This window comes from Pinus tabuliformis, chromosome 2_2 (genome assembly GCF_031772625.1).
Source record: "Pinus tabuliformis cultivar Carrire ecotype Pingquan chromosome 2_2, CPIR1, whole genome shotgun sequence".
Classification (NCBI taxonomy): domain Eukaryota; kingdom Viridiplantae; phylum Streptophyta; class Pinopsida; order Pinales; family Pinaceae; genus Pinus; species Pinus tabuliformis.
The window spans coordinates 470,913,459-470,918,606 of NC_142300.1; positions in this window are offsets into that span (position 1 = coordinate 470,913,459).

The following is a 5,148-nucleotide window of genomic DNA, read 5'->3' on the forward strand; positions in this document are numbered from 1 at the left end:
CCGTTTTCTTAAATTACTATTTGTTGGGTCTTTTTTCATAGTTAAAAATGAATACCATATCACACTACTATTTTGACATTGAAGCTTAAATTATATAAAACATAAGGTTTCACTAACCGTTTTCTTAAATTACTATTTGTTGGGTCTTTTTTCATAGTTAAAAATGAATACCATAGATAAAAATGAATATCATAATTTAACCATATTTACAAAGGTAAGTAAAATACAAAATGTTACTTAAAAAATATGAGGACTAGTTGGTTATTAATTTATAATATTTTTTTTGTTAAATCGAAATAAGAATTAGTACCATTATTGCAATGTTTTCTTATTAGAAAAACATTTTCGAGTATTTCTTATATGACACTATAAAGATAATATTTTTATAAGATGGTAATTGGAACCATTATTATCGTATAATGTTTACATAAAAAGTTTTGATATATTGATATAAGAAGCTAATGAACATATGGTGTGAAATATAAAATGTGGGAGCAAGAGATAGTTTGAATAAATAAATAAACATCTAATACAAATATCACATGGAAAAACAAAAAGATGTCAAAATTAAAGGATTGAAAAACCATTACTCGTAGAAAAATAGAATAAGCTGGTGAATAAGCTGGTGAGTGAGAATTGATTAGACATAAATGCTATAACAATTACAAACATCATGAGATGGATAAGAAAAACAATCACCATCAACAACCATCAAGCATATATAAAGGGAAAAAAAACATAAATCATCAATTAAACATCAAGCATATATAAAAGGGAAAAAAAACATAAATCACCAATTAAATAAAAGGGAAAAAAACATAAATCACCAGTTAAACATCAAGCATATTTAAAAGGGAAAAAAACATAAATCACCAATTAAATAGAAGATGAAGGTTGGATCTAAATATTTAAATCATAATTCAAACATCTTGTAATTGAAGGTAAAATAAATGATGAAATAGATATAGATTACAATACCATTTGGCATCTAATGTTTACTATTATTATTAATTGTTTTAAACATATCGGTATACTAATATTTATTCATGATTCATTTCACAAGTTAATTCAATTACATATCTATTTACTCTTTAAATTGTCAAATCATTTATTAAAATCAATAAAACAATTATGCTTGATTTCTCATATCAATTTCATTAAACATTTATAAAAAACGTGCATTACTTCTTTTAAATTCTTTTAATTATTAAAAAATTACCCCCCACATATATTCTTTTCATTAAATTAAAAAATAATTAATAATATTTTAAATTTAAAAATAAATATTATACTAAAATGTGATTAATTTAAATGAATGCTTTTATCACCTCTCTATATATATATATATTCTTTTCATTAAATTAAAAAATAATTAATAATGTTTTAAAATTAAAAATGAAACAGTATACTAAAATGTGATTAATTTAAAAGAATGCTTTTACCACCAATATAACTAATTAAAAAATTGAAAACAATACAACAAATACGAGTTAATAATATAAACACTAAAAATATCATTATTAAAAATATTAACATATTTTTTTTATAAGCTTGGCAGGGCCTTTTCATTCATTTTATTTCAAAAAGGGCAAGTTACAACTAGAATTCAAATGGTTAGGTGGCCTCAACATGTCTAGAGGGAAACCAGATCCATTGGTCACCTAACTACATGATATACCATCCAAAAACAAAATAATATAAGCCTGTCTAGCAGTGCTAAATATGTTTGAGTATCCTTATACTTCCTATACTATAAATAACTTAAAACAAAATGCAAAGTTTGTAGTTGTTGTAATCAAAAGACAAAACAGACATGAAACCATTATGCTATTAATTATTAGATGAATCCATGGGAGCTAAATCCTTCGAACTAGAGCTTGGAAGCTCAGTTTGCGGGATGCAGGGAATGCACTGTTTGATGTGACTAAGGCATCCATTCTATTGTTGAAGTTGAAATTGAATATGTTGAAATTCCTTACGAAATACCAGGGATCCATAAAGTAGTATTGGATGAGTCCGAAGGTAGGTGTAGTAGCGCTTTGGCTATTATATTCTTCATTAACCTATACAAATACAATGTTTGATTGTACTGAGAGGACCGACTTTGGAAGTGATTGAGATTGGGCACCAAGTCCTGCCAATCTCCCAGGTCGATTTCAGTGTCTACAACTTGCTGATTTAATTTAGCTTCCCACCCAGCTATGAGTTGACACATTTGAGGTGAGTTGCCCTTGTGGTAAGCATTGGCGGCATCTCTTGTAAGGTGAGAGCTTGTTTTCCGACCTCTGTTTCTTCTTGGATGGGAATGGGCTTGATTTCCCTCCCGGGTTTGCGCCTATTGCTTACCATGACCACGGCTACCTGGGCTTGCTGGGCCTTCACTGAGGCAACATGTGTCATGACACAATGAAAATTAAAACCCCTGACAATGTCAATTGGAGACCAAAGCGACAAACCCTTGGCTAACCAAAGCACTTCAACCTTGTAATTCCAAAAGCCGCAATGAACAGGAAAACCTATAAAGTTATCAAGGTAGGAGGGAAAAAATTAGTAAGTAAACCTATAATCGGCCCTACAGTGAACAACGAAAATGGATTGGAGCAAATCCCGGAGCCAAAAATAAAGCCACCAAGCCTACCATGAATAGCTCGGGGTGTAGGCGTGAAATGAGCAACAATGAGCTAGAACCATGTAAACCCATAAAAGATGACAAAACACAACCATAGAGATAGCATTACGAATGCCCCAGGGAATTAGGCAAAGAGAATACAATGATTAGCTTAACTTTCCCTCCCATAACGTTCCCATGCTAGAAAGAAAAATTCCATAATACACATAGACACGAATGCAAAATACAGACAAACCCTCATAAAATTCATCAATTTCCTTCCAAAAACCACAGTGAAACTTCCATTGAACATCTGACACCAGAATCTAGCCATTCCTCGAGGAAAAAAGCAAAACTATGTGGCTAGCCATGGCTGCGAGGCAACAAAAACTTAAACTAGGAACATACCTGTAGAGGTGACCAGAGCAAATTGAAAGTCAGCAACAACCCGATGGAGAACCATGAGGAGCGCCATCTCAAATCTGTAGCAATTCGCGAGCCAGTCTGCAACTGAGTTTCCTTTATGAGCATAGAGATTACTTACCATCGCAGCATAAATGCCAGAAAACCTCAACGCTATTCCCTTCCTACCACCTTAATCGCATTGATTAACTGCATGCGAGAGGCCATTGCTCCACGTGCCTTATGCATGCGAAGGGTGATAGATCGCTACCTGGGTATTTTAATCATGACAGAATGACATTTGCAAATCCTGAAACCTCCGGCTCAAACCTTGAATGGGGAAAAATATTAACATATTAAATAAAATAAAAATAAAAATAAATATAAATTAATTGTAATTTGTGACTATAAATACGTTAAAATATATATAATCAAAATTTTATTTTTATTAAGGGTTGATTTTTAAAACTTAATATAATTGATTTTTTTCTTTGTGTATCTGTCTCTATGTACTTCCCCAATATATTTCCAATTCCTTCTAGCACTTTATGATGCCAGAAATTAAGAAGTAGATTATGCAATCTAGCCCATACCTACATTCTTGATACCACCATTTATGTCAGAACCATGGACCTTCTTGTAAGATAAAATCTCTTGCCTCCAATAATTCAAATTTTATGATGAATTAACCCTTGGAACATAGGTGAATATCACAGTTTATTGTCCATGTCGTGAAAATCCACTGAAACATATCCACTGGTTTTGGCCAGAAACCGATGAATTTGTTTAAGTCACCTGAGATTGGAAGATTGTACAAAGATAATTTATCTTTAATAGATTTACTTTTTAGAATATCAAAGGTAATGTATATGATGATTGATTTTCTTTCTTGGTAATTACTTGTGAGAGTTAATCTTCTATCTCCTATTATTTATTATTCCTTCATTAGGTAATTACACAATACTAGTCTTCCAAGATCACAAAGAAGTAAGAGACAAAAAATTAGGCTTTCAAGCTAGGGAAAAACCCCACAAGGGGGAAAACCCAACAATCCTCTTCTTATTGAATCAAGTCAAAATGAGATATCCAATTCAAGACCAAAAACTCCTTCAAAGGTTCCAAGTCAACCCTCCTGTCAAGTCAAAATCAAATGTAGTCAAGCTCCTTTTTCCTCAAGATATCAAGATATAGTCAACTCTTCACAAACTTCAGTCCAACTGCAAAGGTCTTGGCTCTGTTGATAACTTCAGGAAAAAATTAGATTCTCGACCCCATTATAGAATATGGGACACTTCAAAATTTTCAGCCATCACACACTGTAGGGTACTTCAGATTTTTTAGCCCTGTCACAAAATTTCAGAGAACTCACACATGTGAAAGATATGGAAGAGAATTCATTTTCTTGTCTTTTTCTTTCTCTTTAAATTTCATCCTGTATGTCTTATGATTATTGCAAAGAACAAACTTCTTCTTGTGCACTTATCTTTCCTCCGAAAGAGCTCAACTAGGTGTCTTTAAATTGTTGTCCAAGAGGTGTACAATAACCATACATGCTAACTTGATTGAGAGGGCCGACTTGAACCTTTTGATTGATTTTTATTGAGCAAAATAAAAATCCTTTTTCTATCTTTTCAAATGTCAAATAACATGAATCAAATACATATTATTTTGACTCTTTTTGACTCCTAAAGCATGAAGAGCATGTTTGATTAAGAATAGAATGAAATATATATATATATATATATATATATTCATTATGAAGACCAACACTAGTTATATTTTCCAACACTCTCTCTTAACTAGGGAGGTATTCATAATGACTCAATCAGGTTTATCTCAAGTTGAAATATTCACATAAGAAGGGATCTACATTGATAAGCATCAATGATGATAGTATCATCATAGCCATCATTGTCACATTAACATGGTCTTGACAAGTACACTCTATCTCTCCACAAGATCAAAGAACAATGCACTCCTGGACTCTGGACATGTCTTTATTCTTATTTTTCTTCTTTTTACTAATCTTAAGAGTATGAATTTCATCTGAGAATCACCAAGAAGGTCTGATGCCCTCTCAAGTAGTTGCAACAACACTTGTTATCCCATGCATTCATCGACCATTCACATACTTTTTA